We start from the raw sequence: 11,898 nt of genomic DNA, 5'->3' as shown, positions 1-11,898 counted from the left end.
ATTTGACTTGTGTTTTACCTTGACCTCCAATCCATTCCTTCTAAACTCAGGAGAACACTTCCCCACCCCCATCTGTACATTACATCCTATAACCTTTGTGCTCTCACTGCATTTCTTTGGGTCCCATATTTTTCTTATTCCCCTTCAAGTCTAGCTGAATTATAGCATTAGATTTATGATTATGAAAGAAAAACTAAAGAAAAATAAAGAATGTTTTGGGCCTGGACTTTTGGAGAAGGGTGGTACTTTGTTAAAGAAGTCGGGGAGGGGGAAAGCAAAATGAGTTTCATCTGAAGAGTTTAAAGGGAAGTGGGATCCTCAAGTTCCTTCTTCTAGGTCCTATATGCAATTGAAGTGTGTGCAGTTGGCAGAGAACAAATCAGTTTTTAGTACAAAAATCTAAATTGAAACCAAAACTTTGGGCTTCACCATTTTACTAAATAACATATCACCCCACCTATTGTTGCTGCTGGGGGTGGGGAAGGGTTTGGGTTAGCCAAAGGGAAGAAGGGAGCTCTCAGCTTTCCATCCTACTGAAAGCCTTCTCAGAGGGTTGGACAGTAGCATTTTAAAATTCATGCCCTTACATACTCCACAGGTATTCTCTTGCTCAAACCCGCTGAAACTCAGTTTCTCATTTCCTAGTTTTCTCTCTCTTTGGGATCAAGTATTAAATCTTTTTTTTTTTTAAATAATCAAACATGATATAGCTTCTCCAGTGATTTAGTGTTTTCGCCTCATCAAGTGTGGAGTTTGTGCTGTTATCAGTTCAGTCATTTTATCTTTCCCTGGCCTGGAGATGCAGCAATCCAGGGCCTGGGCAAGTATACCATGGAGCTGCAAGTCTATCTCATACGAACTACTTTGTGGGTTAGTCAGCAAGGAATTTTTCTAAGCATAGTTGAATCTAGATTTACCTAAGTATGGTACTTTTTATTTGAGGGGATAGATGCATGAGGGGGAATATAAATATCCAATTCCCACATAAGGCCTCAATGATAGACAGACCCTTTTCTTGGATTCCAGTCTTGCTTTAACCGTCAGTGCCTATAAAACCTGGTCTCCTCCCTCCACACACTTCAAGGTGGGACTTTTGTTAGGGTCTGCCATACTAAAGCAGCTTTTTTTTTTATAAATTTTTAAAAAAATTTTTTAAATTTATTTATTGGACAGAGAGAGGGGGGGAAGCAGGCTCCCCGCCAAGCAGAGAGCCTGATGCGGGGCTCAATCCCAGCACCTTGAGATCATGACCTGAGCCGAAGGCAGAGGCTTAACCCACTGAGCCACCCAGGTGCCCCCTAAAGCATCTTAAAAAAAAAAAAAAAAGACATTTATTTACCCATTTTAGAGACAGACAGAAAGAGTGCGAACGGGAGGAGGAGCAGAGGGAGAGGGAGAGAGAAAATCCTCAAGCAGACTCCCACTGAGCAGGGCTCACTCCCAGGACCCTTAGATCAGGACCTGAGCCAAAGTCAAGTGTTGACCACTCAACCGACTGAGCCACACAGGCACCCCTGTACCTAAGTATTTCAAAAGCTCCATTGTTAGAACCAGTTTGGGAGTTAGGGGTTGTCCCAAGTACCCTTAGATTGCAAACTTGGCATGTCCTTACGAAGAGAAAGGAGAAAGGACTGGGTGGGCTGCTCAGTGTTAGCTGGGTGATATTTCTACCTTGCACTTACTCCATTTCTGAGGTGCTTAGGCACGTCTTATTAAAGGGATGTAGTTGAGAGTGGGATGCAGGAGGGAAGACAGGGTTAAATATGTCAGGATTGAGCCCCACCCCATCCCCTCAGCTTTTTTTAAATATAACTGGTATATAATACTGCATAAGATCTACAACACAATGATTTGATACACATCTACACTGCGGACTTATTACTACAATAAGGATAGTTAACAAACACATCCGTCACCCTACATATTTTTTTATTTGTGGTGAGAACTTTTAAGATCTACTCCTCTAGTAAGTTTCAACCATAGATTATTTATAGTCACCAGGCTATACATTAGACCACCAAAATTATTCATTCTTGTAACTAGAAGTTTGTGCCCTTTGACAATATTCACCCATTCCCCTGCCTCCTCTCCACTCCAGTCCTGGCAACCACCAATCTCTTCCCATGAGTTTGGTTTTTTAGATTTGATATATGTGAGATCATATAGCACTTGCCTTTCTTGTCTGACTTATTTTATTTAGCATAATGTCCTCAAGGTTAGCATAAAGCTCTCAAGGTTGAGCTCTTAATTTATGTTCTGAAAGTGAGATGAGACTATCAGTTCAGTATTTTGAACAGTGACCAATGCAAATATATGTAGTAATGGTCAAATGAATTCTTGAAGAACCAATGCTTGGTGAGTTAGGTCTGGAATTTTATCAGCTTAGTGTCCCATGGTTTTCTCAAGGTGTAGTATACCCTTAACTCCTAAGTTGGGACTCTAGTTGCCTTAACAGGAAAGGAGAGGACAAAGACCCCAGAAATCTTTCACATTTTCACATAAGTTTGTCTACCTGCTGTGCCATGCTTTCACTCTTAAAGGAAAACAGCATGGAAGAAAGGTAGTCAGTCACGTCTGAGAAGCAGTATGGCAGAGAGGAAATAAAACATGAATTTTGGGAGGTAGACCAACTGAGGAAAAATATCCAAATTCTTCTATTTTCTACCTGTACATCACTAAAGTCTGTATTTTCTCATTTGTAAAGTGGAGATAGCACCTATCTTTCTTTAAATTTTTTTTTATTTAAATTCAACTTAAATGTACTGTGTTATTAGTTTCAGAGGTAGAATTCAGTGACTCATCTGTTGCCTACAACACCCAGTGCCCATTACTTCAAGTGCCCTCCTTAATGCCCATCACCCAGTTACTCTATCCCCCCACCCTCCTCCAGCAACCCTGTTTGTTCCCTATAGTTAAGAGTCTTTTATGGTTTGCCCCCTCTGTTTTCCTCTTATTTTCCCTTCCCCTATGTTCCTGTTTCATTTCTTAAACTTCGCATGAGTAAAATCATATGGTATTTGTCTTTCTCTGACCTATTTTGCTTAGCATAATACCCTCTAGTTCCATCCATGTTGTTGCAAATAGCAAGATTTCATTCTTTTTGATGGCTAATCAAAATAACAGTAGCAATATAATAATAATAGTAGCAAGTAAGAATAGTAAATAATAATACACACACACACACACTACATCTTCTTTATCCATTCATCTGTCAATGGACATCAGGGCTCTTTCTATATTTTAGCAATTATGGACATGGGATAGCACCTATCTTTGCAGAGATTAAATGAGAAAAATATATTGGAATGCACTTAATAGTTACTAAATAAATGCATGGTAAATGAAGTCCAATGTGTACTAATGTCTAGCATTTTAATTTGTATGCTTGGTAAGTTGAAGTTTCTTTAATGTTAATTTTAGCAGGTATCATCAGAATCACCCAGAATAATGGAAGGTAAGAAAATGAAAGCATAATTGCAATCACTAGTTATACGCAATCAAAATTATTTTAATAATCTTTTTAGTACAAAACATATACAAAAGTAGAATATAAAGAACCTCCATGTATCCATCATCTAGCTTAATTATCATTCTTTGACTACTTGTTTCCTTGATACTGCCAACAATTCGTACCCTGTTGCAACTCCAGATTATTTTGAAAGCCCAGATAAAACATTTCCTCTTAAATTTCAATGTTCCTCTACGAGATTCTTCAAAAAAATTAATCATAACAAAAGTAATCTGATTCTTGGGTACCATCAAATATCCAATCACCAGTGTGCAACACGTAAAGCCCATTAAGTGAATGAATTTACATCTGCATTATATACCTTTTATTTCAACCCAAGAGACAAAAATATTCCAAATTCCAAGCCAATCCTGAGATGCAAATTAAAATTTAGGGATACTAAATTGAAGGATTTCTCTACAGTTACTTGCCATGCCTGAAGGTGTCACTGTTTGCAAATTGTGCAGGAAGTACACAAACAATATTTTGGTTGTCAATAATTTGAAGAAAGACAAAACACTGTTAATAGGGCAATTTTTTTCAATGAAACTTTATAAATCTGCAGGAAACTAGAGATAACGCTCTTTCCCAAGTTGGGCTGCCATAACAAATTACAACAGACTGGGCGGTTTAAACAGCATAAATTTGTTCCTCATAGTTCTAGAGGCTGGCAAATCCAAGATCAAGGTGCTGGCTAATTTGGTGAGGGTTCTCTTCCTGGCCTCCTCACTGTGGCTGCACACGGCCTTTCCTTTCTGCCCAAGCTGCGATCTTTCTCTCTTCCTCTTCTTATAAGATTAATTCTATCATGAGAACTCAACTCTCAGGACCTAATTTAACCCTAATTACCTCCCAAAGGCACAATTTCCAAATACCAGCATGTTAGGGGTTAGGGGACATGGATTTTGGGGGACACATTCAGTCCATAACAAGCCTACACATTTATAAAATGATTACGAAGTTCGAAAAGTTAGTCAGCTAGCATGCTACATCTAACTCTTTTCCTTTCCTTAAGTTACTTTGGCTCTAAGAATCTGAGATCATCATTCCTGGAAATCTTTCTTCACACCCTAATATAACCCCTCAGGGTAGGTGGAACCGATAGCCCAATATTCTTACATTCACCCTCCATGTGCCACCTTAGCACCAAAGCAAAAGTAAGTAAAAACCACTTTTAGCTCTTATCAGGGTAAGTTTGTCAGGAAATGAATGATTTTTCCTCTCTTCCTAGGTTCTCTATATCAAACAAAAGCTGAAGGAAAGGATCTTTTTAAATCCTGCAAAGCTTGCAAATTTGCAAAAAAAAAAAAAAAAAAGTGTGGACGGAGCTGTTTGTAGTCATCCTTGGCCCTTCTCCAGGTTTGCTGGCTGCTATGACTGCATAAGCAACCGTGTTTTTACTAGTTATGTGTGTCGCTGCAGGAGCTGCAGCAAAGAATTTCGGTATCCTGAAGAAATCCTGTAAACCAAAACCCAGTTTCCCCAATTGAACCGAATGATTTTGTTGTTGGTCCTGAAAATACCAGGTAGGATTTGAAATAATCTGCCCTTCAAAAGTTGGCAGGGAAAAATCCAAAAATTTGCTAACACTCTAATATATTGACAATGCTGTGGAGAAACATCTGGTACAGGGAAGGCAACAGGGCAGATCCGATCAAAATTAAATGTACATATATGCCCTTGAGCAGAACAATTCCACTCCAAGAATGGAAATGAGACATACTTGAACATTCAAGAAAACAAGGTGTGTGTACGAAGATATTTATCCAAGCACTAATTAGAATATAATTTAGAAATTCAATGGCTCTCAATTGGATGATGACTGGTTAAATAGTCTGCAGGGTTAAGAAAAAAATGATGTATCTTATGCATCGATATGAAAAAATCTAAGATGTCTTAAGTGTAAAGTGCAGAAAAATATACAAGGCATTCTTCCTTTTATATAAAAATTGGGAAAAATAAGAATATTCTTTCTTACATGTATAGGGATGAAAAAAATTCTGGAAGAATACACAAGAAAGTAAGAGTAGAGGTTACCTCGGGGGTGGGAAATGTATGAATGGAAGACAGTGGTGACATTTAAAAAGTTTTCTGTACTAGTGGATGGATTATCTGTTCAAATAATTTTTAAAAATCTGGCTGGAAACCATAAGCAACCAACAACTATTAAATGCTCACCCTCTTACAAGAATGGTTAAGACATAAAGTTACCCAAGGTTGAGTGAAGTGGCTGTACCTAAGCAATTCCTCAAAGTTTTTGGTGCTTCTGGGGAATTCTGAGATCAATGACTTTCCCAAAGGACTTTACTTGTTTACTGGAGGTCTTCTCTACCACTCAGAAAGAGGGGGTAGGGAACGATAGAAGACATCATGCTTTTGCATTCAATTTTAAAATTCTTCAGCAGTCTGCCAAAAATGCACACTATTCATCTGTAAGTCTAAAAACATGTAGGAAGAAGTCAGTAATCGTATTGTGATGGAACATTTTTCTCTTTTCTTAATGTTAAAGTATTATCTTAAGAGTAAACAAAGTTTTAGTAAACCTAGTAGGTGAAAGCCTTGTTGATTACAGATAACTCAGTTTTGAGGAGATACTCCTTTTCAAAAGACATGTGTTCACCACTAGCCTTAATTATCTCTCATTCCCAAGTTTTTAAAATTAATTAATTAATTTGAGAGAGAGAGAGAGAGATATCAATCACAAGTAGGCAGAGAGAGAGGGGGAAGCAGGCTCCCTGCTGAGCAGAGGCCAATGCGGGCCTGGATCCCAGGACCCTGAGATCATGACCTGAGCTGAAGGCGGAGGCTTAACCCACTGAACCACCCAGGCACCCCTCATTCCAAGTTTTAAAGACTTTAGCTGACAAGGCCATCTTGATCTTTTCCCTTAGAATTTCAGGTGACTATTACGTAACATTCCAGTGTTTCCCAATGTCAATTACTTGTACCACTGGTGATACTCCTGGGCCTAGGCAGTACATGAAGCAGCGAATAATGTCACATCATATAGTGAGTTATTCCTGTTTCTTTCAAGCCTTCAGAGTCAAAGCACTTGGCTGGCAAGAGTGTTTAGTCTTAATAATTGACCTTGTTTTCATTTTACTAATTTTTAGATCTTTCTTCTTATTGCCAGAGGTCTAAGGCACAAATGTTTGTCTGGATTACCCGTGTTCACAGAAGCACAACAAACAGGAGTGCAGGTGCTGCTATGTATGTTTCAGGAACTCCTTGGTCACAGATTACAATAACCCAAAGGTCTTTTCTCTGGGCTTATCCTTCCATGACTCAAATTCTCTCCATGGGCTTCGTAAGACACTTGGTTCTCCATTAATGGTGTAGTGCACCATATATACTGGAGTCATGCTGGTTTTATTATTATTTTTTTTAATGTAGGCTCCATGCCCAGCAAGGAGCACAATGCAGGGTTTGAGCTCACAATCCTGAGGTCAAAGATGGACTGAAATCAAGAGTTGGATGCTTAACCAACTGAGCCACCCAGGTGTTCCTCAAGCTGGTTTCAGATGCTGCTTCTTTATCTTGCTGTGAGTCTACAGTCAGCCTACCAATTGAGGACAAATCCAAGGCTACCTTGGAATTGGAGGGGAATAAAGGGTTACAGTATAGCAGCTGGCAATGCAGTTTAAGTGCTGATTTCCTCTCTTCACTTCTTTACTTTTCTCCTCTATTTTCTCTATTCTCTCCCAATGATCTCATTCACTCCCAAAGCTTCAATTATTACCCTGATGTGGGTAACTCTTAATTTTCTATCAGCAATTCTGAATTCATTTTCAGGGAACCAAACCTTAAGTTCTGTATCTGTTTAATAGCGCCACCCTGATGTTCTGGCACGATGTTAATCTCAACGCATGTAAAATAGAGTATCTTTCTTCCAATCTACTCCTCTTGGTTTTCTCATTTTGTTCACGTTATCACTATTCTCTCTTTTGCTCAGGCTTAAAATCTGAATCATTCTCACTCCTTCCCCCTTTCCCATTACACTGAATCAGGCACCAACAAAAATCTTGTAAGGCATTTTAATAGCTTGGGGGTTATAAAAGTCTGTTTCATGAACCTTCCCTCCCTGCCAAGTGAGAAAAAGGAAATTAAGGCAAGTTAGGAGGTATGCCCAGGACACATGCCTAGAGTGGTTAGAGCCTAGACTAAAAACCAGTTAAGACTTGAACTTGGGGCTCCTCACTCCTAACTATTAGGGTCTTTCACCTTCCCCTACTGCCTCACGTTCTGCAGTATTTTTGCATCTGTCTCTCCTCTTATTGCTACTCCCAGAATTCTGGACTACCTTATGTTTCGCGTTTACAATGTACAGATAGAAAGACTGGCTCCATCAGTGAGATAATAATAGTTGGTAATATGCATCCAGCATTGCCCATGAAAATTTCTCCCTACTTGTTCATTCCAATAAATTTTTTAAAACCATGAAATACATAATATACATACTGAAAAGTCACCCACCCCAAAACCTACAGCTAATGAATCACAAAGTGAACACCCATGTAACCAGCACTTATGTTAAGAAACCGAACATTGCCAGCACCCCAGAGGCCCCCTCGTGCCTCCTCTCAAACATTACTCCCCAACCCAAACTATGTCTTTTCTTTATAGTTTTTACTATCTAAAATATACCCCTAAATCTAGTTTTGTTTTGCATTTTTTGAACTTTGAACTTTCCAAAGTGGCTAGACTAATATACATTCCCACCAGCAATATATAGTTTCGGTTGTTCTGATTCTTGGCCACATTTGGCATTTACTGTAATGTCCATTTTAGCCATATTGTGGATGTGCAGTCATATCTCCTTGTGGTTTTAATTTACATCTCCCTAGTGATTAGAAAAGTTTGGTGACTTTACACGCTTATTGGCCATTTAGATACCCTTTTTGGTATCTAAATGACTTTTGAGGCCTTTAACCCATTTTTCTATTGGGTTTTTATTTTATATTGACTTGTGGCAGATTATAAATTCTAGATAGGAGCAAAACATATATTTCTACTGTAGAACACATTTGCCTGGTGCCATTAGAATACCACCATCTCCCTTTACTCTGGCCCCAAATTCCCTAATGAATCCTCTGGGAGGTAATGTAGTCGACTTCGTGTATTCTCTCTAAAACAGAGAAGAGCCATTGTGCCACAGAATTTGCTAGGTCCTGGGAATATAATGGCCAAAAAAAAAAAAAAAAAAAAAAAAAAAGGGACTAAAAACAATACCCTTGAATGAGACCTGTATTGGAATTCTGTCTAATGTTTATCAGCTTCATGACATTAGGCAAGTTAGTTAGCCTATTTTGGCCTCTGTTTACTTGCTGGAAAAAATGGGGCATTTAACACCTATTTTTTAGCACTGCTGTGAGGGTTAACTGAGACAATACACATAACACACTTTGCACAGTGGCTGGCAAACAGGCACATTTACTAAGTAGTAGCCATTATAAATTTGGTTATTTCCTTGCAGCCTCCCAATTCTCTATGGAGGGAGAAACTGAGTAGACAGATGTCCATTTCTTTCTTAGCTGCTATAGTTCTCACTATAAAGTATTAAAAAAAAAAAAGCACTTGTTTTAGGTCATCTGGGAACTTGGTCCTTCTGACTCCCTTCACCATTGCTTCTAGAGCAGTACTTCAAAAATTACCTGTGGCACAGTGTAGAAGATTGGGTAACTGTTGCATGACAAACCGAGGGACCACGAGAAGAAAAAAATATGGGTAACGTAATTTGTGAATTTATATTTAAACCTGGTCATCCAGGAGGTGCTGGGGCTGAGTGGTGATGGCCTAGAGCATGCTCAGGAGCATGTGATGCAGAAGGACAATCTCCCCATCACCTTGCTTATACAGAAAAATGCCCAACATTTGCAGTCATTCTGAAAATACAATAAATCAAACAGGTCTGGAGACAACAAACATAGTACAGTGAGGAGCATAACTGTGTGGACCAGGGCCAGGTGACATGTGATCAGGTTAGTGCACTTAAACCTGTGATTCAGAAGTGTGCAGATGTGAAAGGAAAATAAAGGAGTTGACTGAGATTTCACTGACAGCTTGAAAAAAAGCCAGCATTTAATAGTAACATTAGAGAAAAAAAAAAGATGATCTTAAAGGCATAGAGGATATATAGTTCCACCTCTGGGGGGGGGGTGGAAAAAACCCCAAAACTTCTCATCATTAAAAAAAAAATATTATCTCTGGTGAAAGATCACAGGCACATCTATTAAATATGAATTACTAGTAAAGGGAAATGAAGACATACACAGCAATACAGATACACAGACATGAAATTACTCTTAAGTTTTGCAAGCTTCTAAATTCTTACTCAGTATCTGTAAATAACCTTTTCTAGGACCAGTAACAAAGGGTTTGCAGACTGGCACTGGCGTATGGACCTCACTTTGGTGGCACTGCTCTGGAGCATTGACAAAAATCAGACTTTTGAATCTGAAGGGCTGAGGTTAGAGCCTGGAATGTGGGAACTCAACTGAAGGGTTGCTCTTGGGTCCTGCGCCACCAGTGGCCACCAACTGGTCTTTTTCTCACCTTAAGCACAACACTGAGTCACTCCCTAGCTCAAAAATCATCTATTGTTCCCTTTTATCTAGGATAAAATCCCAAACCTTTAACATGGCATCCAAAGCATTCCAGGCTGGTTCCACACAACTTTAGTCTGATTTTCCACTACACTGCACTGTCCAATATAGTAGTAACTAGCCACATGTGGCTATTGAGCATTTAAAATGTGACTAACTCAGGAATTAAAATTTTAATCTTTAAAATTAAATTAAAAACCCGATACATAATTAAATTACTGCAAAACTTTTAAGTATGGTTGGAATGACTGGGGTATGTTAACCTAGTTTTTCAACTGTAAATTTTATGGAATCAAGTATAGAGATATGCTCAAAGTATAAAATACATACCAGATTTTGAACTCATATTTAGTAATGGGGAAAAAAACTGTAAAACATTTAAAAAGATTTAATACTTGTCAATATTGATCACATATGAAACGATACTATTTTGGCTATATTGTGCTAAATAAACATTAGAATTAACATTTTACTTTAATGTGGCTACTATAAACTTACATATGTGGTTGGTGTTATATTTATATTGGACAGTGCTAGCTTAGATAATCAATCATGCCTAGGAATCACTCTTGATTCCTCCTTTTCTCTCACTCATGTTGACTCATTAGCAATACAAATCAGGTCTAATCACCAAATATATCTTTAGTTCATCTACCTTTTCTCTGCTGCTACTATCCACTTTCCTTAAAATCCTTCAATGGCTTCTACAGCACCTCACTTAAACTTACCAAGGCAGCATACTTCTACTATTTCTTTCTTTAGTATCTAAACAAACTCTTTCTCACCTTAGGATTCTGTTCTGCTATTTCCTTTGGTCTCAAATACTGCCCTTAACTTATTCCCATTGAGGTCTTAGTTCAGAGAATACCTTCTCTGTGAGGCCATCTCTCATCAACCTCCACAATTTTGCCTCTTCTCTCCCCCAAATAAATGCTTATTCCAATACCCTTTTATTTTCTCAAGGGAGCATATTATATGATCTTTCCTCTTTTTTTTTTTTTTTCCTTAAAGATTTTATTTATTTGAGAGAGAGAGAGAGAGCAGGAGCCAGGTGGGGTGGGGGAAAAGGGAGAGTGAGTAGCGGGCTCCCTGCCTAGTCTACTCATCTTGGGGCTCCATCCCAGGACCCCGGGGATCATGACCTGATCCGAAGGCAGATGCTTAATCAACTGAGCTACCCAGGTGCCCCTTATCTTTCCTCTTTCATAAAACTTTTTTTTTTTAAGATTTTATTTATTATTTATTTGACAGACAGAGATCACAAATAGGCAGAGAGGCAGGCAGAGAGAGAGAGAGAGGAAGGGAAGCAGGCTCCCTGCTGAGCAGATGCGGGGCTCCATCCCAGGACCCTGGGATCATGACCTGAGCTGAAGGCAGAGGCTTTAACTCATTGAGCCACCCAGGCGCCCCCTCTTTCATAAAACTTTTTAATGGTCTGTTCCCTCCACTGGCAACAGGAATAGAAACCTTGGTTGGTTCCTGTTGGTTTTGTTGCTGCTTAATCTATTCCAGTATTCAGAACAGTGCCAGTTACAGATGGGTGCTCATCAAACAACTTAAATGAGTATCTAATTGCCTCCCAGACATATCTGCTTAGTTGGTTCACAAATACTTCAAATTCAACAAGGTCAAAGATGTCAAAGATGACTCCCTCTTAGTCATTCCCTTACCGGCTCAACCAAGTCACCAAACTCTCAGTAACTACTTTGGTCATACTCTTCATACTATTTGCCACTACCTCAGTCCAAGGCATTACTCTCTCACAGATTATTGTCTTTTCCAAGCTCC

Source organism: Martes martes, assembly GCF_963455335.1.
Source record: "Martes martes genome assembly, chromosome: 7".
NCBI lineage: Eukaryota > Metazoa > Chordata > Mammalia > Carnivora > Mustelidae > Martes > Martes martes.
This window is presented reverse-complemented; position numbering follows the sequence as displayed.